Source organism: Triturus cristatus, chromosome 3_1 (assembly GCF_964204655.1).
Source record: "Triturus cristatus chromosome 3_1, aTriCri1.1, whole genome shotgun sequence".
Lineage (NCBI taxonomy): Eukaryota > Metazoa > Chordata > Amphibia > Caudata > Salamandridae > Triturus > Triturus cristatus.
This window is the reverse complement of record NC_140583.1, coordinates 533,939,870-533,965,670: the sequence shown is the minus strand read 5'-3', so window position 1 is coordinate 533,965,670 and position 25,801 is coordinate 533,939,870. Positions and strand designations below refer to the sequence as shown.

The following is a 25,801-nucleotide window of genomic DNA, read 5'->3' as shown; positions in this document are numbered from 1 at the left end:
GGGTCTAAACTGTAAGGCTGGCCTGTCCTACCAGAGCTATCCTGTCCCTCTCTGGGACCACCCGTGGAGCTCATATGCAATAAGTTGTATATGTTTTCCACTTTGTTTTTAAAGAAGGTGGCTAGCTCTTTGCATCTCTCCTTATAGAATTCATGTGGGGATGCCTTGTTCAATCGTAGTAAGTGACTTCACAATTTTAAATAGTTCTTTGGGGGAGTTGGAAGCCATGGTAATCCTATCCTCATAATATTTATCCTGGGCTAGCTTAATTTCATCATGATATTGTCTAATGAATCTTTTTTATAGCATCTTAAGGTCTGGGGCGTAGGTCTTCCTCCAGTTCATTTCAAGTTTCTTGCAATTCTCTTTTTTGGGAGGCTAACAGGCTGTTAAACCAAGCAGCTCTTTTAGGATTGCATTGTGCTTTCCTTCTGACTTTTCTGAAAGCATTTATCCACTGAATGGTTGATGTATTCGACCAAAGTGTGTGGGCCTCATTAGGGTCTTCTGTTAGGGGGGTGCAGTGGACTCTAAGAAGTTAACCCATCTTTCTGGTGCATCCTTGGGCCATTTTCTGCCTAAATTCATATCACAAATCGAAGGCGTTTGAGTGGCTGTTTTAGGATTCAGAAAAGGAATGAGGCAATGGTCAGACCAAGGGACTGTGATCAGGGTAAGCACCTGTATTTTAGGGTCCGTGGAAAAAATAAGGTCGAGAATGTGCCCTTTTTCATGTGTGGCGGCGCCCACAAACTGGGAAAGTTGGAGGGCTTTGAGGTCTGATAGAAGTCTGTTGGCGGATAAATTATGAATTTTCTCAAGGTGAATGTTAAAATTACCAAGTGCGGTGACAGCTCCTTTCCCTACAATAAAACTGGCTAGGAGATCAAGAAGAGCCTCTAGAAATGCACTACACGGCCCTGGCGGCCTGTAGATGAGAGTTCCAGAGAAGAAGGATGTGTGGGAAAGCGATTCTGAATTGCACAGCATCGCAATTGTTTATTGTCAGGGGTGTGACAGAGCAACTAAACTGTTCTTTATAAATAATGGCCACCCCTCCTCCTAGCTTACCCAGTCGGTCCTGTCTGCTGATACCGTAGCACGGGAGGAGGGTCATGATGATATCAGGTGTTGAACTCTCTTTAAGCCAGGTTACTGTTATGAACAGCACATGAAGAGATTATTCCTCTAGTAGCAGCCCAATCTAGGGCAAAATTGCAATGAGTGCAGACCTTTCCGATTCCAGTGGAGCTGTCTGGCTCAAGGGTATGAGCGCACATTGGGTACACAGCAGGCCTAAGCTGCAGTAGTTCACCCAGCATTATACCGTAGATGTTTTGAATGATCTGTGGGGATTTTGGGCAGGGTTTCTGGCCCCAGGACCCGGTCGGATGTGGATAGGATTTGACATGCCTTTGATGAGCACGCTGCGCGCGTCCAGGCTGCTGCCGGCATAAATAGTCGTGCACGAGCAGCTAGAACGGGAATAGTACATTTTTGCCATCCACAATCCAACACTTTCCATACACTTGCGCTGACTGGAGTGGGATTAGTACATTTGACCCCTCAGTAATCCAACACTTTCCCTACTGTTGCATTGACTGGAGTGGGAATAGTAAATTTTACCTCTCCCCAAGCCAACCTTTTCTCTACTGTTGCATGGACTAGAGTGTAAATAGTACATTGTACCCCTACTGAAGCCAACACTTTCCCTACTGTCGCATTGATTGGAGTGGGAATAATACATTTTACCCCGTGTAATCCAACACTTTCCCTACTGTTGCACTGACTGGAGTGAGAATAGTAAATCTTCCTCCTCCGCAGTAAAGTTTACCCCTCCTCAATCCAACACTTTCTTTACTATTGTACTGACTGGAGTGGGAGTAGTAAATTGTACCCCTGCTGAATCCAGCTCTTTCACTACTGTTACAGAAATTTAATAGTTTAGTTTATATTGTTTATATTTATATTATTATGGGCCCTATTCCGATCACGTTTGGAAAGCATTCTGACCGAATCTATTCTGGAAGGAGTCCGACCGACCGAGTACGATGCATCTGGATGCTTCCGTAAACGATTCGGTCGGGCTCCCATTGACTTCAATGAGAGCCTATGTTCCGAATGAGAACAGTCATCCATTGAAGAAAGGGGTGGCTGGGGAAAATCATGCACCCTGTGGCGGGCACCACAAGGTGCCTGCCACAATGTGCCTGGATGGAAAGGGGGGCCCCTTGGGTACCTCTGCGGGACCAATTCGGAAGGCCCTAGGTGAAGGGGCGCCTACTATGGGCTCCCAAAGACAGATTCCGGCACCGAGTTGTTCTGGAGCATCTGATTCATAACGGCTGTCCAAATTGGTCATCTTACTCACTCATTCGGTAACCGAATTCATAGAGCTGTCCGATTCTGCTCAAAAGACGCAAGCTGTCGGAATGCCTTTTGGAACCGATTGAGACAGCCCTACCGGTTTCCAGATATCGTGCTTGGTCGTTCGGAAGTGTGTATGATTCGGTCGGAAGCAAGGGCTACGGATCAGACTCGGCAAACTCAAATCCGATTTGGAGCCCTTCCGAACGACATCGGAATCAGGCTCTATGTGTTTGTCTATTCAAAATGATATTATTTATAGTTATTAATGTATTTAAAATGCAATATTTTTGGGGAGTTGTAATTTTTTATGTTGTTACATTTTTTATTATAAGTAAATTGGTATGTTTTTTTAAAATGTTATATGATTGGCTATATATATATATATATATATATATATATATATATATATATATATATGTTATATTACTATATACAAGATAAATCATTAAATTATATTATGAATTGAAAATATTACTTTAATAATATTATTTTTAATTATATATGTAACTAAATATATAGAAATATATATTTCTGCTTTATTTTTGTTACTAAGTATAAAAGTTATATTTATTTTAAAATTAATTAAGTCTATTTAAATTGTATTATAGTACTGTTATTTTTTAATACATATGGGGCTTATTATGATGTCAGTCGGAGTTGCCACCGACCAACACATTCTTGGACTCAGGATCGACTGACCTGAGGTCGGCAGTTCCGACCGCCTGATTATGATGCGACCAAATACTGTGCAGTCGGATTCCCACTGTTCTCTATGGGAGGTTGTGTTAGGGCCGTAAACCGGCCGTAATACAGGCTCCTATAGAGAAATGGGTGTGTATGTTAAACCCTGCACCCTGTGGCAGGCACACCATAGTGCCTGCAACTTTGTGCAGAGTTTTACAGAGGGGTGCCCTAGGTACCCCCTCAACCACTTACGGTAGACCGAGAAAGCAAGGGGGCCCTGCTAGGGGCCTTCAAAGTCACTTTATAACAGTTTTTCCGTAAAGGTTGTGAGAAACCGAGATCATAATCCCGACAGTGGAAACGCAGTCCATTGGGGATTACTGTGTGGTTCTGAACAACAGGAAGACTCCAAGAGCCGGTCGCAACCGACTCAGTATGACCGGCCGGTTTACTTTCCAAACGCCGACATTGTAATCGGTCAGTGGGACCGCACACCGACCAAGTCAGTCAGAAAGCCTCTGACTGACATCATAATCAGTCCCATAATAATTAATATTTATGTTTATATATATTTTAAAAGAAACAATATTTTGTACAATAATATTAGTGACAACAAGATTTTTAATCCTATATTTTTGTCATTTGCATTATAACTATAGGATGACAATATTTTTTACTTTAATAGTTCTGTCATGATATTTTTGCAGGATGATATTTTAAGCTTCGATATTGTGCCAGTGAACCCTTTCAACTAGTGACAAGGCTGCCTAATCACCCCTGCTGTCTAGCAACAAATATAAACATTATTCAGCTGTCCACTGTATCCAGCACCAGTATTGGAGATTCCAGCTGCGCACGTTAACCTGGCGCCATCATTTAAATGTGACATTTGGTCATAAGTTATTGCCAACATATAAGTATCCCAGTGTTCTATACAATGAAGATAGAAAAAAATAATTGCCTCCTAATTGTGCCTTTTAATTGCGATGTGGAATTTAAAGTTAAAAACGAATTGCTAACTGAACTGTAACTTTGAGGCAGAAACACTATTGAACATTGATTCCAGTAAATTAACCCTTAACCATTTACTATGGGGTGATTACTGGCATTGACAGCTTTCCTGAATTTACTTGGTGAACCTCATGTTGCATGGGAGTAATGGAAGGAGAGTTTCCATGCTTATGTGGAAACAGTTGGAGATGACATTTTTACTTCTTCATCAAACAGGCATTGTTTGGGGGCTGAAGCAAGAGCATATTGAAGCACATACCACCATTATTGGAGAAAGACGATGAAGAATGAGACTGGGATGCTTACAAAATAGCAGTGCTAAAGTTAGACCAGAAATTTGGGGAAAAAAGAAATGCGGTGGTTCAGAGGTATTAATGTTTTTAAAGGAAGCCGCTCCAAGGTGAAATCTGCAGCCAAATTTGTGGCAGCACTGCAACTGTTGACATCTACCTCTAATTATAAAGGACTAATATACTATGATATGTTACGGGACGAGTTTGTGCAGAAGCTGCTGAACAAAAAGTTCAAGAAAAAGTGTTAGATTATAAAAGTTTAAATTTTCAGAAAGCTTTTGATATGGCTAAATGGATGGAGAGTACAGAAGAAGGACCACAGGAAATGGCCGCGGTGACTCACAGAAAGTAGAAGGTGGACTGGGAGTGATTTACAAAGTTTCAGGAGAAAGAAATGACAGTTGTTGTGAGGAAAAATAGCTCTACAATAGGGAAAAATGTTTATTGCTACAATTGTGAGTTGAAGGGGCACGTAGCGACAGCCTCTAACTGCCCTGCTATAGGCCATATATACAGAAAGTGCAAAACAAAAGTTCATTTTGCAAGGGTTTGTAAAGGGAAGGAGGAAACACAGACCAGTGCATCACGAGAAAAAAAGGGTGTCAATGTATTGGAAGATGAAAGAGAGTTGCAAAGAATGTCTTCTGCAAGTAAGTGTGGATGGAAGTTCAGAGGATAAAGAAAACCCATTTTGTGACATCACAGTTTAAGGGGCGGAGGTACGAATCATGACTGATTCAGAAGCACATTAGACATTGATTGGAGAGGAATGTTTGGGAAAATTTCCAGACTGGGACTTGTGTTTTCCAGACATCAAATTTGTGGCATATGGAAACAAGCCTATTGAGTTGTTAGGGTATTTTGTGGGCTCACTTGAATTTCTAGGTGTGAAAGCACAATCTAAAACTTTTAATTGCCAAGGATGGTTCGAGTCTGCTGGGATGGCCACAGCAGATGGAGTTCATGCTTAGGCTAGTTCTTAATCACCCAAACCAAGTGTTGGGACTAAAACTAGTGTGAAATTGATGGCCACAGCAGATGGAGTTCATGCTTAGGCTAGTTCTTAATCACCCAAACCAATTGTTGGGACTAAAACTAGTGTGAAATTGATAGATATGGTGAAGTGGGAGGTGGAATTCCCGGGTGTCTCAAGGGAAAACACTGTCTATTAAAGTGATTTTTGTGCAAGATCATATTAAAAGATGGAGCGTGTTCAAAGGGGAATAAACTGCATAGTGTACCTTTGGTGTTAAGAGAACCATTACAAAAGGAGTTACAGAGATTATGTCAGGAGGCATTATCGAGGAGATTGAAGTCTCTGAATGGTTGACCCCAGTTGTGTTGGCAAAAAAGAGTAATTGGGACTTGCTCTTGTGTGTGGACCTTTGTGATCTCTGCAAGGTTATCTTGTATTTCGTCACACCTTCCCAAAGTTGGTGATATGCTGACAACAATCAAGGGAGCTAAGGTTTCCTTCGCATTGGATTTGTCGTCAGTGTATCACCAGATCTCGTTAGATCCAGAGTCAAGACCACTTACATAACATGTCATGACCTTGGTGGGCTTAATGTTTTAGATGCATGCACTTTGGACAGGCATCCCCGGCAGTGGTGTTTGAAAGGGCCATGCACCCGCTGTTCAAGATACAAAAGAATGTGACATACTTCAAGGACGACATCTTGGGAATATATGACAGAACAATAAGTGCATTTAACACACACGCCTAAACAATGCATTTTTTACACTGCACTTATTACTACAACACACGTTTTCACCATGAAACACACTATCACGCATATACATAGAGGATCATTAAATATGCCATTACCTTACATACCATTACCACGTATCACATCAGTACGCATACTGTTACAAGGCATTGTTACAACCACTGCAGAACACTTCTTTAATTCAGAAACTGTACAAACAATTAAAAGAAATTCTAAAAATGTACAAACTAATATCTTCCAAAACACATTATACAAATAAATATAATTAATGAAACATGAAACAATACAACTAAAATTAAAAAAGACACGTTCCCAAATACGTTTACAACTAAGGGCCTGATTCTGATGTGGTTTGGAAGGCCTCATAATGGCATTTGCTCTGTCCAAATCGGATCCGGAGCGTGTCTTTCCGACTGGCTCGGAAAGGTTTCCGACCTAACAAGTATGATGTGAGTTAGGCATAAGGAATATCCCAATCCCATCCTGACGGCATACGGAATATCTGAGCTGTGTGGATCAGAATAAAGAGTCTCTACGGGCCGCGTTTCCTAATGACCAAGTATGATGCTGGTTTTGGGCAACCTTTCTGAATTGTACCATCCGACTCAAATCGGCAGTCGGAATCCGACTATGGGGGCCAGTAGTGGGCCCCCCTGCACCCAGAGCGTCCCAATACAGCCCGTTGGGGTACCCATGTGTCCCCCCCTTACTAGCCATGCACAATGTGGCAGGCACCAGGGGGTGCCCGCCACAGGGTGCCCGATTTTCCCCAGCCACCCCTTTCTTCAATGGGAGCCTATCCATTCGGTCAGAACAAAGGCTCCCATTGAAGTCAATGGGAGTCCAACCAAATCGTATCTGGAAGCATCCCAGTACATCGTACTTGGTCGGTTGGACTCTCCCGATCCGATTCGGTCGGAAGCCATTCCCAAACTTATTCGGTTGGGAAGCTTTCCAAACCGCATTAGAATAGGGCCCTTAGTCCTAACTTCATTTTAATGTCTTACTTTCACCTTTCCCAATAAAAAATGGCTCCTTTTTGCAACCGGAAGTGAAATAAATTTTTATTTTTACAAAAAAAAAAAAAACTGCACATACACAATAAAACTCAGTGTAAAATGTGCATTCCAACACATATCTTTGCTCAGATTTTCATCTCCCACACCCAACACATAAAAAAGGGCCACGCTCCATTTTACATTTACTACTACAGTGATTACGTTCGAGAGCACACTCAAATTCTTACCGAAGCCAGACTTGACTACCACAAACAATACTATCTACCCACCCAAGTAAGTTGAACTTTCACAAGAAAATACTTATATTAGCACTGCCTAGTTATACAACACATGTATTAATTTATAGTCTCCTAATCTTACATATTTTGACTATATATTTAACAACAGTTGACCCGACAATCACATTCGGGGTTCATATATTTTTATTTTTTGGATATTAAAGAATATTAAAGCTTTAAAAAATATATTTTTTCTAACTTCACTGAATACTTACCTTAGAGCAGTTGCTGGTCAATGACTAAGAGCCAAAATTGCTCTTTTAACTCTACTAGGAACTTACCTCAGGGCAACTGCTGAACAGTGACTAGGGGGCAAAATTACTAATGTACCTTCACCAGTAACTTACCTCAGAGCATGTGCTGGGCAGTGACTAGGGATACATTGCTATTCTAACTACACCATATACTTACCTCAGGACAGGTGCTGGACAATGACTAAATAGCAAAATTACTATTCTAACTCCACCATCTACTTGAATCAGAGCAGCTGCTGGACAGTGACTAAGGGGCAAAAGTACTATTCTGACTACACCAGGCAATTACCTCAGGCAAGGTGCTGGTCAGTGGCTATGCGAAAAATAACTAGTCTAGCTCTACCATCTACTTAACTCAGGACAAGTGTTGGACAGTAACTAAGGAGCAAAATTACTTTTCTATCTCCACAGGTTAACTACTTCAGGGCAGGTATTGGACAGTGACCTAATAGCAAAACTACTATTCTAACTCCACCAACATGGTGCCTGGCACACAGTGCATGGATGTTTAAAAACATCCCTTTTTCCATTGCGGCTTGTACTGAGGTCCTTTTTGGGCTGCATCACAAGCAACAATGGAAAAAGCCATGATTCCAACTGCCTACACGGGGGTCGCATCATACTATGGTAGGTGGGACTGCCGACTGCTTATCGGTCAGCCCCAATCCCACTACAATGGCCGTCGGACACTCATCCGACCGCCATCGTAATCTGGCCAATGTTTCCAAGAAATGAGACTTGCACAATCACTGTCAGGTAGCCTGAGCCCACGTTCATTCAAACAGAGTAAAGAAATGTCTGAGAGACTATTGGGTCAAATTCAACAATTTTCATTGATTGTGCCTTCAGACTGCCTGGGCAGTATTCCCTACATATTACATTACTGATACTAGCTAATATTTCCATAAACTACTTGCCTGTTTTAACAATTCTATGCAAGTTTTCAAATAGTTTTAATCAAATTATGAAAAATTTGAATTTCTACCAGTAGCTGTCTTTTTTCATCAACTCTTGGGGATTTTTTAAACAATGTGTCACCAAAGGTCAAGAGGACTCCAATAGTCTATAAATGTACAACTTAACAGCCACAGAATTCTTTTTTAATCCTGAAGAAACGTGGTTTTAAATGCCAAACCATTACTTGCAACTCAATAGTTTTAAAACTTTTTTCTGTTTTAATAGCCAGAAAAAAATTCATTCTCCAAAAACAAAATGATTTTCCAAAAAAGCCAGTAGTAATATACAACTCTCGATCCCAGCAATAAAAACATGAACATCCATATTGGAAACTGAGTTCATAATATGTTAAAAATTTAAATTGTTACTGAATTAAAATATCCCGAAAATAACGCTGTATTACTGGATTCAATACATTCATCTCCATCCTGCAGCCATGTAATCTTCGTCCCAAAATTTGCAGAAAGCTTTTGATATAGCTAAATGGGTGGAGAATACAGAAGAAGAACCAAAGGAAATGGCTGCGGTGACTCAAAGAAAGTAAAAGGTGGACAGGGAGTGATGTGCAAAGTTTCAGGAGAAAGAAATGACAGGTGTTGTGAGGAAAAATAGCTTTACAATAGGGAAAAATGTTTATTGCTACAATTGTGAGTTGAAGGGGCACGTAGCGACAGACTCTAACTACCCTGCTATAGGCCATATATACAGAAAGTGCAAAACGAAAGGTCATTTTTCAAGGGTTTGTAAAGGGAAGGAGGAAACACAGACCAGTGCATCACGAGAAAACAAGGGTGTCAATGTATTGGAAGATGAAAGAGAGTTGCAGGAAGAATGTCTTCTGCAAGTAAGTGTGGATGGAAGTTCAGAGGATAAAGAAAACCCATTTTGTGACATCACAGTTTATGGGGCGGAGGTACGAATCATGACTGATTCAGAAGCATATTATACATTGATTGGAGAGGAATGTTTGGGAAAATTCCCAGACCGGGACTTGTGTTTTCCAGATATCAAGTTTGTGGCATATGGAAACAAGCCTATTGAGTTGTTAGGGTATTTTGTGGGCTCACTTGAATTTCAAGGTGTGAAACCACAATCTAAAATTTTTAATTGCCAAGGATGGTTCGAGTCTGTTGGGATGGCCACAGCAGATGGAGTTCATGATTAGGCTAGATCCTAATCACCCAAATCAAGTGTTGGGACTTAAACTAGTGTGAAATTGATAGATATGGTGAAGTGGGAGGTGGAATTCCCGGGTGTCTCAAGGAAAAACACTGTCTATTAAAGTGATTTTTGTGCAAAATCATATTAAAAGATGGGGTGTGTTCAAAGGCACATAACCTGCGTAGTGTACCTTTGGTGTTAAGAGAAACATTACAAAAGGAGTTACAGAGATTATGTCAGGAGGCATTATCGAGGAGATTGAAGTATCTGAATGGTTGACCCCGGTTGTGTTGGCAAAAAAGCGTAATTGGGCCTTGCACTTGTGTGTGGACCTTTGTGATCTCAGCAAGGGTATCTTGTAGTTCGTCACCCCTTCCCAAAGTTGGTGATATGCTGACAACAATCAAGGGAGCTAAGGTTTCCTTCTCATTGGATTTGTCATCAGTGTATCACCAGATCTCGTTAGATCCAGAGTCAATACCACTTACATAACTTGTCATGACCTTGGTGGGCTTAATGTTTTAGATGCATGCACTTTTGACAGGCATCCCCGGCAGTGGTGTTTCAAAGGGCCATGTACCAGTTGTTCAAGATACAAAAGAATGTGACATACTTCAAGGACGACATCTTGGGAATATATGACAGAACAATAAGTGCATTTAACACACATGCCTAAACAATGCATTTTTTACACTGCACTTACTACTACAACACACGTTTTCACCATGAAACACACTATCACGCATATACATAGAGTATCCTTAAATATGCCATTACCTTACATACCATTACCACGTATCAGATCAGTACGCATACTGTTACAAGGCATTGTTACAACCACTGCAGAACACTTCTTTTATTCAGAAAATGTACAAACAATTAAAAGAAATTCTAAAAATGTACAAACTAATATCTTTCAAAACACATTCTACAAATAAAAATAATTAATGAAACATGAAACAATACAACTAACATTAAAAAAGACACGTTCCCAAATATGTTTACAACTAAGGGCCTGATTCTGATGCGGTTTGGAAGGCCTCCTAATGGCATTTGCTCCGTCCAAATCGGATCCGGAGCGTGTCTTTCCGACTGGCTCGGAAAGGTTTCCGACCTAACGAGTATGATGTGAGTTAGGCATTAGGAATATCCCAATCCCAACCTGACGGCATATGAAATGTCCGAGCCGTGTGGATCAGAATCGAGAGTCTCTACGGGCCGCGTTTCCTAACGACCAAGTATGATGCTGGTTTTGGACAACCTTTCTGAATTGTACCATCCGACTTAAATCGGCAGTCGGAATCCAACTATGGGGGCCAGCAGTGGGCCCCCTGCACCCAGAGCCTTCCCAATCCGGCCTGTTGGGGTACCCATGTGTCCTCTCCCTTACCAGCTATGCACAATGTGGCAGGCACCAGGGGGTGCCCGCCACAGGGTGCTCGATTTTCCCCAGCCCCCCTTTCTTCAATGGGAGCCTATTCATTCGGTCGGAGCAAAGGCTCCCATTGAAGTCAATGGGAGTCCAACCATATCGTATCTGAAAGCTTCCGAATACATCGTACTTGGTCGGGTAGACTTTCCCGATCCTATTCGGTCGGAAGCAATTCCCAAACTTATTCGGTTGGGAAGCTTTCCAAACCGCATTAGAATAGGGCCCTTAGTCCTAACTTCATTTTAATGACTTACTTTCACCTTTCCCAATAAAAAATGGTTCTTGTTTTGCAACAGGAAGTGAAATAAATGTTTTCTTTTTACAAACAAAATAATAAACTGCACATAAACAATAAAACTCAGTGTAAAATGTGCATTCCAACACATATCTTTGCTCAAATTTTCATCTACCACACCCTACACATAAAAAAAGGGCCACGATCCATTTTACATTTACTACTACAGTGATTCAATCAATCAATCAATCAATCAATCAGTACATTTATAGAGCGCGCTACTCACCCGTGAGGGTCTCAAGGCGCTGGAGGGAGGGGGGGAGTCGCTAGTGCTCGAAAAGCCAGGTCTTGCGGTGTTTCCTGAAGGTGAGATGGTCCTCGGTCAGTCGTAGGTGTGCGGGGAGGGAGTTCCATGTTTTGGCAGCCTGGTAGGAGAGCGATCTTCCTCCGGTGGTGGTTCTGCGGATCCGTGGGACGGTGGTGAGGGCGAGGCTGGCAGAGCATAGCTGGCGGGTGGGGGTGTAGAACGAGAGGCTGTTGTTGAGGTATTTGGGGCCATTGTCGTGGAGTGCTTTGTGCGCGTGGGTGAGGAGCCTGAACGCGTTCCTCTTGCTGATGGGGAGCCAGTGCAGGTTTCTCAGGTGGGCGGATATGTGGCTGTGTCGGGGGATGTCAAGGATGAGTTGTGCGGAGGCGTTCTGTATGCGTTTGAGTCATTTCTGAAGTTTGGCTGTGGTTCCTGCGTATAGGGCGTTTCCGTAGTCCAGTCGGCTGGTGACGAGGGCCTGGGTGATGGTCTTTCTGGTTTCGGTGGGGATCCACCGAAAGATCTTACGGAGCATGCGCAGGGTGTTGAAGCAAGATGACGAGACGGCGTTGACTTGCTTGGTCATTGTGAGGGAGGAGTCCAGGATGAATCCCAGGTTGCGTGTGTGGTCCGTGGGTTTTGGTGTGGAGCCCAGCGCTGTGGGCCACCAGGAGTCATCCCAGGTGGAAGGGGATTGTCTGAGGATGAGGACCTCCGTCTTGTCTGAGTTCAACTTCAGGCAACTGAGTTTCATCCATTCTGCGACGTCTTTCATTCCTTCCTGGAGGTTGGTTTGGGCGGTGGCTGGGTCTTTGGTGAGGGAGAATATCAGTTGGGTGTCATCGGCGTAGGAGATGATGTTGATGTTGTGTTTGCTTGCGATGGCGGCGAGGGGGCTCATGTAAATATTGAAGAGGGTTGGGCTGAGCGAGGAGCCTTGAGGTATGCCGCAGATGATCTCGGTGGCCGCTGAGCGGAAAGGAGGTAGGCGGACTCTCTGGGTTCTGTTGGAGAGGAACGAGGTGATCCGGTCCAGGGCCTTTCCTTGGATCCCAGTGTTGAAGAGGCGGGTAATCAGGGCGCGGTGGCATACGGTGTTGAAGGCAGCCGAGAGGTCTAGAAGGAGGAGAGCGGTTATTTCTCCGTTGTCCATCAGGGTCCTGATGTCGTCGGTGGCTGCGATGAGGGCGGTCTCGGTGCTGTGGTTGGCTCGAAATCCGGACTGGGATGGGTCGAGCGAGTTGTTTGCCTCGAGGAAAGCAGTCAGCTGTTTATTGGCGGTCTTCTCGATGACTTTAGCCGGGAAGGGAAGAAGAGAGATGGGGTGGAAGTTCTTGAGGTCCTTGGGGTCCGCTGTAGGTTTCTTCAGAAGGGCGTTGATTTCTGCGTGCTTCCAGCTCTCAGGGAAAGTGGCTGATGTGAAGGAGTTGTTTATGATGTTCCAGAGGTGGGGTGGGGTGCGATGATGATGTCGGCTTTGTTGAAGATGTGGTAGGGGCAAGGGTCCGACGGGGAGCCAGAGTGGTTGGTGACGTGGGTGGTGTCTTCAGTGCTGATGGGGGTCCAGGTGCTGAGGATGGTGGTGGAGGTTGTTGGTTCGGTGACTGGAGGCGGAGTCTGGGGTCCAAAGCTGTCATGTATGTCTGTGATTTTGCGGTGAAAGAACGTGGCGAGGGAGTTGCAGAGGTCTTGTGATGGTGTGATGTCGTTGTTGCTGGCGCTGGGGTTGGAGAGCTCTTTGGCGATGCTGAAGAGTTCCTTGCTGTTGTGGGTGTTGCTGTCTAGCCGCTCTTTGAACGATGCCCTTTTGGTGGTGCAGATCAGCTGGTGGTGTTCGCGAGTGGCGTTCTTGAGGGCAGTCATGTTTTCGGTAGTTTGATCGTGGCGCCAGGTTTTTTCGAGGGTTCGGCAGGATTTCTTTGAGTTTTTGAGTGCATCGGTGAACCATGAGGATTTCCTGTTGCGGGACTCGCCTGGGGGGTTCTTCAGTGGAGCTAGGTTGTTGGCGCAATTGGTGATCCACTGTGCGAGGTTGTGGGCTGCGTTATTGGTGTCCGCGGTGTCGGCTGGCGGGTTATGGCTCAGTGATGAGAGGAGCTGGTCTGTGTTGATTTTGCTCCAGCATCTGTAGGGGATTTGTTGCGTGCGGAGGTGGGATGTAGTCTTTTTGAAGGTGAAGTGGATGCATCTGTGGTCGGTCCAGTGTAGCCCGGTGGAGTGGCTGAAGGAGACGTGGTTGCTGGTGGAGAAGATGGGGTCGAGCGTGTGGCCAGCTAGGTGGGTGGGGGTGTTCACCAGTTGCTTGAGTCCGAGGTTGGCGAGGTTGTCAAGCAGAGTGGTGGTGTTGTTGTCGTTGTTTTTCTCCAGGTTTGAAGTTCAGGTCCCCTAGGAGGATGTATTCTGGTGAGGCTAGGGCATGCGGACTGATGAAGTTGGCGATGTTTTCGCTGAATTGTGTGCGCGGACCCGGGGGTTTGTAGATGAGCGTTCCTCTAAGGGTGGTCTTGGGGTCGGTGTGAATCTGGAAGTGTAGGTGTTCGGCGGCGGAGAGTGTGTCTTCGTCGTTGGTCGTGATGTTGATGGTGTTCCTGTAGATGATGGCGATTCCTACTCCGGTTTGGTTGACGCGGTCCTTCCGGGTGATCTTGTAGCTGTCCGGGATGACTATGGCGATGTCGGGGGCTGAGGAGGCGGTTATCCAGGTTTCCGTGAGGAAGGCGACGTCTGGTGCTGTTGTGTCGAGGAGGTCCCAGAGTTCGATGGCGTGCTTGTGGACAGAGCGGGTGTTGAGGAGGATGCACTTGAGGTGGTTGTTGTCGATGTTGGGTCCGGTGGGAGGTCTGCAGGTTCGGAGGCAGGTGAATTTGCAGGCTTGACAGGTGAAGGGTCCGTGGGTTCGCTTCGGGGTGGCTCAGTAGCAGGCGGGTGGTCGTCCGGTGTTGAGTGCGTTGAGGGCGGCGGATTCGTATCTCAGTCGGGTAGCTTGGCTTCGGCAGGGGCTAGGGGTTCTGGCGCTGGGCGCGGTCCAGGCGCAGATGGGCGCAGACAGGTTTGCCTTAGGCATGCTTTCGGCGCGCCAGTGGCGCGCCCGCTGCGTGCCCGCTGCGCGGCCTCCATATGAGGGGCTGTGGGAGGGAGGAGCAGCTGGGAGGCGGGAGCAGAGTGGTGAATGGGAACAGCGGGGGGCAGGGTCGCAGGGGCGCAGCGGCGGGAAAGGTGGCACAGAGCGGAAAACGGGGAAGAGGATACAGAAGGCAAATCAGGGTAAAGTGGGCACAAGGGGCACTACAGTGGAAAGAAAGGTGGTACAAAACAGATGGCAACAGGCAACAAAATGTAAAGGCACAAGGCAACAGGAGAAACGGGGGACAAAGACCATAGGAGGCCAAGGGGACGGCGAAGGACTCACTTTACAGCAGGCAGGAGCAGGCCACAGCTAACAGCGGGGGCAGCGACACAGGGGGACCGTATGGCGGCTGGGGGGGCGACCTACCTGATGGCAGGGTCAAAGGTCGCTCCCCTCACTGCTGCGCGGCCTCCATATGAGGGGCTGTGGGAGGGAGGAGCATCTGGGAGGCTGGAGCGGGCGGCGAATGGGAACAGCGGGGGGCGGGGCTGCAGGGGTGCAGCGGCGGGAAAGGTGGCACAGAATGGAAAACGGGGAAGAGGATACAGAAGGCAAATCGGGGTAAAGGGGTCACAAGGGGCACTACAGTGGAAAGAAAGGTGGTACAAAACAGATGGCAACAGGCAGCAAAATGCAAAGGCACAAGGCAACTGGAGAAACGGGAGACAAAGACCAGAGGAGGCAAAAGGGGACGGCGAAGGACTCACATTACAGCAGACAGGAGCAGGCGACAGCTAACAGCGGGGGCAGCAACACAGGGCGACCGTGTGGTGGCTGGGGGGGGCGACCTACCTGATGGCAGGGTCAAAGGTTGCGAGCACACTCAAATTCTTACCGAAGCCAGACTTGACTACCACAAACAATACCCACCCTAGTAAGTTGAACTTTCACAAGAAAATACTTATATTAGCACTGCCTAGTTATACAACACATGTATTAATTTATAGTCTCCTAATCTTACATATTTTGACCATATATTTAACAACAGTTGACCCGACAAGCACATTCGGGGTTCATGTCTTTTTATTTATTGGATATTAAAGACTATCAAAGCTTTAAAAAATATATTTTTTCTAACTTCACTGAATACTTACCTTAGAGCAGTTGCTGGTCAATGACTAAGAGACAAAATTGCTATTTTAACTCTACCAGGAACTTACCTCAGGGCAACTGCTGAAGAGTGACTAGGGGGCAAAATTACTAATCTACCTTCACCAGTAACTTACCTCAGAGCATGTGCTAGGCAGTGACTAGGGATACATTGCTATTCTAACTACACCAAATACTTACCTCAGGACAGGTGCTGGACAATGACTAAATAGCAAAATTACTATTCTAACTCCACCATCTACTTGAATCGGAGCAGCTGCTGGGCAGTGACTAAGGGGCAAAAGTACTATTCTGACTACACCAGGCAATTACCTCAGGCAAGGTGCTGGTCAGTGAGTATGCGAAAAATAACTAGTCTAGCTCTACCATCTACTTAACTCAGGACAAGTGTTGGACAGTAACTGAGGAGCAAAATTACTTTTCTAACTGCACAGGGTAACTACTTCAGGGCAGGTACTGGACAGTGACCTCATGGCAAAACTACTATTCTAACTCCACCAACATGGTGCCTGGCACACAGTGCATGGATGTTTAAAAACATCCCTTTTTCCATTGCGGCTTGTACTGAGGTCCTTTTTGGGTTACATCACAAGCCACAATGGAAAAAGCCATGATTCCAACTGCCTACACGGGGGTCTCATAATACTTTGGTAGGTGGGACTGCCGACTGCTTATCGTCAGCCCCAATCCCACTGCAATGGCGGTCGGACACTCATCCGACCGCCATCGTAATCTGGCCCAAGTTTCCAAGAAATGAGAATTGCACAATCACTGTCAGGTAGCCTGGCCCACGTTCATTCAAAAAGAGTAAAGAAATGTCTGAGAGACTATTGGGTCAAATTCAACAATTTTCATTGATGGTGGCTTCAGACTGCCTGGGCAGTATTCCCTACATATTGCATTACTGATACTAGCTAATATTTACATAAACTACGTTCCTGTTTTAACAATTCTATACAAATTTTCAAATAGTTTTAATAAAATTATGAAAATTTTGAATTTCTACCAGTAGCTGTCCTTTTTCATCAACTCGGTGGATTTTTTAAACAATGTGTCACCAAAGGTCAAGAGGACTCCAATAGTCTATAAATGTACAACTTAACATCCACAGATTTTTTTTTTAATCCTGAAGAAACGTGGTTTTAAATGCCAAACCATTACTTGCAACTCAATAATTTAAAAACTTTTTTCTGTTTTAATAGCCAGAAAAAATCCATTCTCCAAAAACAAAATTATTTTCCAAAAAAGCCAGTTGTAATACACAACTCTCGATCCCAGCAATACAAAAATGAACATCCATATTGGAAACTGAGTTCATAAAAAACATAATGTTAAAAATTAAAATTGTTACTGAATTAAAATATCCCCAAAATAACGCTGTAGTACTGGATTCAATACATTCATCTCCATCCTGCAGCCATGTGATCTTTGTCCCAAAATTTGCAGAAAGCTTTTGATATAGCTAAATGGGTGGAGAATACAGAAGAAGAACCAAAGGAAATGGCCGCGGTGACTCAAAGAAATTAGAAGGTGGACAGGGAGGGATGTGCAAAGTTTCATGAGAAAGAAATGACAGGTGTTGTGAGGAAAAATAGCTTTACAATAGGGAAAAATGTTTATTGCTACAATTGTGAGTTGAAGGGGCACGTAGCGACAGACACTAACTGCCCTGCTATAGGCCAGATATAAAGAAAGTGCAAAAAGAAAGGTCATTTTTCAAGGGTTTGTAAAGGAAAGGAGGAAACACAGACCAGTGCATCATGAGAAAAAAGGGTGTCATTGTATTGGAAGATGAAAGAGAGTCACGGGAAGAATGTCTTCTGCAAGTAAGTGTGGATGGCAGTTCAGAGGATAAAGAAAACCCATTTTGTGACATCACAGTTGATGGGGCAGAGGTACGAATGATGACTGATTCAGAAGCACATTAGACATTGATTGGAGAGAAATGTTTGGGAAAATTCGCAGACCGGGACTTGTGTTTTCCAGACATCAAATTTGTGGCATATAGAAACAAGCCTATTGAGTTGTTAGGGTATTTTGTGGGCTCACTTGAATTTCAAGGTGTGAAAGCACAATCTAAAAATTTTAATTGTCAAGGATGGTTCGAGTCTGTTGGGATGGCCACAGCATATGGAGTTCATGATTAGGCTAGATCCTAATCACCCAAACCAAGTGTTGGGACTCAAACTAGTGTGAAATTGATAGATATGTTGAAGTGGGAGGAGGAATTCCCAGGTGTCTCAAGGAAAAACCCTGTCTATTAAAGTGATTTGTGTGCAAGATCATATTAAAAGATGGAGTGTGGTCAAAGGCACATAAACTGCGTAGTGTACCTTTGGTGTTAAGAGAACCATTACAAAAGGAGTCTCAGAGATTAGGTAAGGAGGGCTTTATCGAGGAGATCAAAGTCTCTGAATGGTTGGCCCCGGTTGTGTCGGCAAAAAAGAGTCATTGGGACCTGCACATGTGTGTGGACCGTTGTGATCTCAACAAGGGTATCTTGTAGTTTGTCACCCCTTCACAAAGTTGGTGATATGCTGACAACAATCAAGGGAGCTAAGGTTTCCTTCGCATTGGATTTGTCGTCAGTGTATCACCAGATCTCGTTAGATCCAGAGTCAAGACCACTTACATAACGTGTTATGACCTAGGTGGGCTTAATGTTTTAGATGTTTGCAGTTTGGACAGGTATTCCCGGCAGTGGTGTTTCAGAGGGCCATGCACCCGCTGTTCAAGGTACGAAAGAATGTGACATACTTCCAGGACGACATCTTGGGAATATAGGACAGAACAATGAGTGCATTTAACACGCACGCCCAAACAATGCATTTTTTACACTGCACTAACTACTACAACACACGTTTTCACCATGAAACACACTATCACGCATATGCATAGAGTATCATTAAATATGCCGTTACCTTGCATACCATTACCACGTATCACATCAGTACGCATACTTTTACAAGGTATTGTTACAACCAATGCAGAACACTTCTTTAATTCAGAAAATGTACAAAAAAATAAAAGGAATTCTAAAAATGCACAAACTAATATCTTCCAAAACACATTCTACAAATAAATATAATTAATGAAACATGACACAATACGACTAAAATTAAAAAAGACACGTTCCCAAACACGTTTACAACTAAGGGCCTGATTCTGATGCGGTTAGGAAGGCAACCTAACGGCATTTGCTCTGTCCAAATTGTATCCGGAACGTGTCTTTGCGACTGGCTCGGAAAGGTTTCCAACCTACCGAGTATGATGTGAGTTAGGCATTAGGAATACCCCAATCCCAACCTGTTAGCATTTGGAATGTCCGAGCCGCGTGGATCAAAATCATGCGTCTCTACGGGCCGCGTTTCCTAACGACCAAGTATGATGCTAGTTTTGGACAACCTATCTGAATTGTACGGTTAATAACGACTGACCCGGACTGACTACGAAGGTGACGCGCCTAATAGAATTCCAAGAATGATTACTTGCAACTTAACTAGGACTTAAGTGTCCATACTGACTATAGTACGCCCTGAGGAAGCCCCAGGCCTGATGGCCAACTAAATGGGGTGAAAAACGTGTTGGCTGCACTTCTCTTGTTGCTCGCCCACAAAATAAGTCACAAATACCTCATGCAACTGCTGTCTCTGTAATTTTCTCCACAACTATCAACAAAAAAATCAACATTTGTCCTAAAACCCTCTTGAAACGCTGTCTGAATTGTACCGTCTGAATCAAATCGGCAGTCGGAATCCAACTATGGAGGCTAGTAGTGGGCCCCCCTGCACCCAGAGCCTTCCCAATCCAGCCGGTGGGGTACCCATGTGTCACCCCTTACCAGCCATGCACAATCTGGCAGGCACCAGGGGGTGCCCGCCACAGGGTGTCCGATTTTTCCCAGCCACCCCTTTCTTCAATGGGAGCCTATTCATTTGGTCGGAACAAAGGCCAACCAAATCGTATCTGGAAGCATCCAGATACATCATACTTGGTCGGTTGGACTCTCCCGATCCGATTCGGTCGGAAACCACTCCCAAACTCATTCGGTTGGGAAGCTTTCCAAACCGCCTTAGAATAGGGCCCTTAGTCCTAACTTCATTTAATGACTTACGTTCATCTTTCCCAATAAAAAATGGTTCTTGTTTTGCAACAGGAATTAAAATAAATGTTTTTTTAACGAACAAAATAAATGAACTACACATATACAATAAAATTTAGTGTAAAATGTGCATTCCAACACATATCTTTGCTCAAATTTTCATCTACCACACCCAACACATAAAAAAGGTCCACGCTCCATTTCACATTTACTACTACAGTGATTGCGTTCAAGAGCACACTCAAATTCTTACCGAAGCCAGACTTGAGTACCAAAAACAATACTACCTACTCACCCAAGTAAGTTGAACTTTCACAAGAAAATACTTATATTAGCACTGCCTAGTTATACAACACATTTATTAACTTATAGCCTCCTAATCTTACAGATTTTGACCATATGTTTAACAACAGTTGACCCGACAAGCACATTCGAGTTCATATATTTTTATTTATTGGTTATAGAAGAATATTACAGCTTTAAAAAAATATATTTTTTCTAACTTCACTGAATTCTTACCTTAGAGCAGTTACTGGTCAATGACTAAGAGCCACAATTGCTATTTTAACTCCACTAGGAACTTATCTCAGGGCAACTGCTGAACAGTGACTAGGGGGCAAAATTACTAATCTACCTTCACCAGTAACTTACCTCAGAGCAGGTGCTGGGCAGTGACTAAATAGCAAAATTACTATTCTAACTCCATCATCTACTTGAATCAGAGCAGCTGCTGGACAGTGACTAAGGGGCACAAGTACTATTCTGGCTACACCAGGCAATTACCTCAGGGAAGGTGCTGGTCAGTGACTATGCGAAAAATAACTAGTCAAGCTCTACCATCTGCTTAACTCAGGACAAGTGTTGGACAGTAACTAAGTAGCAAAATTACTTTTATAACTGCACAGGGTAATTACTTCAGGACAGGTGCTGGACAGTGACCTAATGGCAAAAATACTGTTCTAACTCCACCAACATGGTGCCTGGCCCACATTGCATGGATGTTTATTGCATTGGGACCAGCCCTAAGCTTTTTCACACAGAAGACAAATGTATAATTTGCAAAGATGTGAGCAGTGTGGGTTTGGGGGCAGTGATGATGCAATACGGGTATGGGAGAGAGGTAACCATTGCATATGGCTTGTGACCTTTGAGGGGAGCTGAATTAATGCATTGCACCATTGAGAGTGAAGGATTGGTGTGCTGGTGGAGCAAATGCCATTTTCAGATATATTTCACGATTACCTGTAAGTAGTGCGGATGAGATGTGGTTGACAGCGAATGTATGTGCACTCACTGAATGTGGCATATCTCATGAGGAGTGGATCCAAGTGATAAAAGAGGATATCACATTGCAAGAGGTGAAGGAGTATGTGACAAAGGGTTGGCAAGTGAAGGGTAAAGCGTCTGATGGAGTGGAGTCATTCAGAAATGTGAATGCTGAATTGTAAGTTGCATAGTCAGAGGTGAACTATCGGTGGTACCAGAAACATTGAGGGGGTCACATCTTAAGCTTATGTCACGAAGGTCATAGTTGCATGAATGCGACCAAGTTTTGGGTGAGGATGGAGTATTGTTGGCTGGGATTGGATAAAGATGTTGAGAGAGCAATAAGTTAATGCATACCATGCGTTTTGAGTGACAAGTCGCAGATGATGGTGGAATATCCACCAGTGGAGAGTGACAAGAAGGATGTTTCACGAAGAAAAGTTCTTATTGGCATTTCTGGTCCATAAAGAGTGGGGGTTCTTTTCCCAAATTTGCTTTAGTAGCCATAGATCATTTTTCAAAGTGGCCAGAGGTTAATTTGGCTGATCATGTGACTACACAAGATGTAATAAAATTTCTGGAAGACTTATGGGATAGGGAGGGAATACTGGAGTATGTAGCAATTGACAATTGCATGCAATTTGTCGCTCAAGAGATGAAGAAATTCTTGAAAATCTATGGGGGTGGAGTACAGTAGATCATTGGTTTCTTTTTCCCAGAGCAATGGGCTTGTTGAGAGATGGAATAGGACTTTGAAGGAGGGCTTGCAATTGATGGTTTCAAGGCAACCAGTGGAGGGTTGCATTGAAGAGGTCGGTGTGGGCATATCACCCAACAGCTGACAATGCCATAGGAAAAGGGCCTTTTGAAGTTATGCGAGGAAGGAAAGAGATAGGTCTGATTTACAAAGAGGTGGAAAGGAAAAGCTGGGAAGAGATTGGTACTGGAATTAAAAATGAGTTTGGAGTAGGAGAATGGGCACTTGTGCGGAAAGGGTGAAGAGAGGATAAAGGATTGGCAAAGTTTTCACAACCATTACAAGTGAAGAAGATGTATCCCTATTCCTTGTTGTTAAGTATTGGCACTGTGTGGAACTGCAAGAAGGTGGTAAAAGTTGCTGACAGTTTGTTGAAGAAAGAGGTTAAAGGCGGAGAAAAGGTCCAACTGGAAGAAGGAAAAAAGTAAGGGGAGAGTGATCCATTTCAGGAAAAGACCAGACAGAAGCAGGTCAAGCATTGGGATTATATAATGGGTTGAACTACAATTTTTAATTGAGTAGTGAAATATTCACCAAGGACAGTTTAAGAAACGTATGTTTGGTTTTATTTTTCCATTCCTTTTCTGTTTTGTAAATTGTAGTGATTTACTTCTGTTCAAATTTAGTATGATTTTTTAATATAAGGAGGGAGATGTGTTATTTTTGGGTTCCCCAGATACACGGCATGATGATTTTTGGAGATTCCATTAGAATGCTAGTAACATGATGAGGTCTGGAGATTCCATTAGAGTGCAGGTGGCTGCTTGTATTGTTGGAATGGCTCGTGAAAGAAGAGAAGAGACTGTTGAGGGGGTAGCTGGCAGCTGCCATCTGATGTTACTGTAATTATTTATAAAAATTAATAATCCTGTCACTCCCTTGTATCTCGTCAGTATCTTCTTTACAACTATATCCTCTCACGCACTTGGTCTCTCCTTCCCTTTCCCACTAACTGACTCAATTACCCTTTTTCTTTGTCACATTGCCTCTGATGTAAGGCATAATATATCACATTCATACACCGTAAATCAACTCTCTCAATTCTGCTCCTGCGCCAGCACGTATGTGAGATTTGTTGACAGTTTTCACATATTTGTTTTCACATAATGCAAATTTTAGATATTCTTTCATTATTAATATGCATTATATTATTACAAAGATGCTAAGCACATTTACCTAATGTTTATACAATACAGTTCCCTAGAATGACCACTGACGTTTCCATCCTCAGAATGACTGATCGCATATCATTCAAGTGTGCTGGTAATCTCTCAGTTGTCAACTCAAATTGACAGACACCCTTGCGGAATGGAATGAGGAGCCCCTGGGTCTAGAAATTGTACAGATATTCATTGTGTTTTGGCTGAAGAGGGGTTCCCCTGAAGGGCTGTGGACCCCCTGGAGTGTTGGGGCACCCCTGCAACCCATGTGGAGCAGGGGCCTCTGTTACTCTAGTTGTTCATTTCCCAAGACTACTACTGCACGTGAATCGAATTTTGCTCTGCAAAAAAATGTATTTGTAAAGGCTTAATCTCATTCCGTATTCGTAGAATGAGGAATGGTGAGATTCAATCTTTAAAAATTGGATTGGCTAACATGGAAATACCCTAAATGTGGTGCACTTCTCATGTAACCAAGTGTGGTTGCAGAGATGTATTTGTTGGCATTTGTGGGTTGGCCAACAATTAAGCATTGATGAACATGCAAAGACTTGCATGTTTGAGGACATTCACCAAACTCACCAAACGTTGGCATGCCACCAAGAAACACACCCACATCTACTGTCAAGGGCAGGAATAAAAATGTTTCTAAGTGGGTGTGAGTAAAGACTATTCCCAAAATTGATTAAGGTGTACTGCAAGGGGTTTCTACAGAAGGAGACATATTTTCTCCTCAGTAAATACTTGAATGTCACATTTCCTTTGAAAATGCACATCTATTACATTTCTGTATGGAGAAATGGTGACACATGAATACTCCTGGGAACCAGAAAGTTTTGTAGATTTGAAGAAGCACTCTTGAGATTCTTTCTGCATTAGCAAGAATTGCAAAAGTAACTTTTATTGATGCACATTTATGAATTTCCTGGAGACATTTTATTAATCAAAATCCAGAAGAGAACGTCTAGTCCTCTATTGAGATCATTTTTTATGACTCTAGTGTGTGTAGACTGATGTTCTCTTGATGTCATGTTCATTTTCTAACTCCTAAACCAATTCATAGCTTTTCTATGAACATGTAATTGTAATGTAGTTGTAATGCCAGGTGTCCATGTAGTACGTAATGCCTGTACTCCAAGTATCCCCTCCACAACCAATGTGATAAAAAATACATACCTTACTAACCAGGGTTGAAATAACATTGTTAGATTTCTCCCATTCTTTATTTCATTTAGGACATACTGGTTCCATGTGTGCAGTTCTAGCATATGGTGCAGTACATAAAACGTCTTCAAAATATTAATTATTAAATCACTTCCACCCATTCCCTCTATGGAAATTATTAATTGTGACCAAATGTTTGCAAAGTTGTTGTTCATGTCTTACATCACAGAAATGTATTTCATATATCTATGCAAAGATAAGCAGTGTTTATCTTTTATTCTAGCCTGATGGCCTGCACGTGAAGCTTAACTCTTGATAAATCTTCTCAGGTATGTAGGTTTTTCATCTTTTTTAATGTCTCATATGTCTGCATTTATAGCATTGTCATACTTTATTTATTTATTTATTTTGGATTTTTGTGAAGCACTCCAGACAGCTTAAAGGTGTAAAAATATATACAGTTTAGTGAGCTTTGAAATATTAGTTTAGGATCACATTTTCTATTGATATGGCATCCACTACAAGAGCCAAATGTCATATGTTTCATAAATATCACTATTCTACAGTTCTATCTGTTGAAATAAGAAATATCAAATGCACACAATAATGTTACTATAAATAGAATATCATGAAACATCACCATCACAGAACTCTCACAGATTGACAGGTTGTTGAACGGGTAGTGCGGATGGGAACAGAGACTCAGCAACTGATCAAACTCAATATATGTTCCAATTTGGTGGATAATAACTCTACAGTCTGCATAGCGTCACACATTTCCAAGATCATAAGAGCTAAGCATTGCCTCCATACAGTCATCCTTGAAACAGAACTCAGCACTCTACTATCCTTTACCACTTAACTACCAGCCCCTGTCTTTCTGGTGAAAAAGTCTCTGTCGGCTTTTGACCGAGAAAAAAGTAACACGTTTTTTCATTATATTTAATCCTGATCATTGCCAGAAATAGTATGGAAGTTGCAGTGCCACTGGGAGAGCATCTTTTTTGTCAGCTGCAGCTCTTGCTTCCCACTCAATGTCATTATATCCTAAGGGATTTATATTTAGGAGGACGGGATATCCGTCACCGTTGTGGTGGAGTAACCCGTCCACCTAGATATAAATCAGGGCCTAAGTCTGGAAAGATATGACTCCTCAACTCCCCCATTCTCAATTCTTTCTCCTGGCCTGTCACCAGCATGACTACATCTCACTGAGTAGCACCACTCGAATCAGCTGTTATACTTCCAATTTATTTATTTGAAGTTTTTATATAGTACCTTGTCACCGGACAGGTATTAAAGTATTTTACAGAGAAACAAAACTGTTTACATGAGCCTATAAATGGGAACCAAACAGGGAATCAGTGTGAAAGGGGAGATGAGG

The 25,801-nt window shown here is 43.3% G+C and overlaps 1 long non-coding RNA gene across 1 annotated transcript in view; it reads left to right on the top strand.

The window, feature by feature from the left end:
- Nucleotides 1-24,746, top strand: part of LOC146860545 (uncharacterized) — a 312,136-nt gene extending 287,390 nt beyond the window's left edge. The window contains exon 4 of the long non-coding RNA XR_014979165.1: nucleotides 24,701-24,746. This is a non-coding gene — a long non-coding RNA (uncharacterized LOC146860545). The remainder of the gene's footprint in view (nucleotides 1-24,700) is intronic.
- Nucleotides 24,747-25,801: the final 1,055 nt, after the last annotated feature.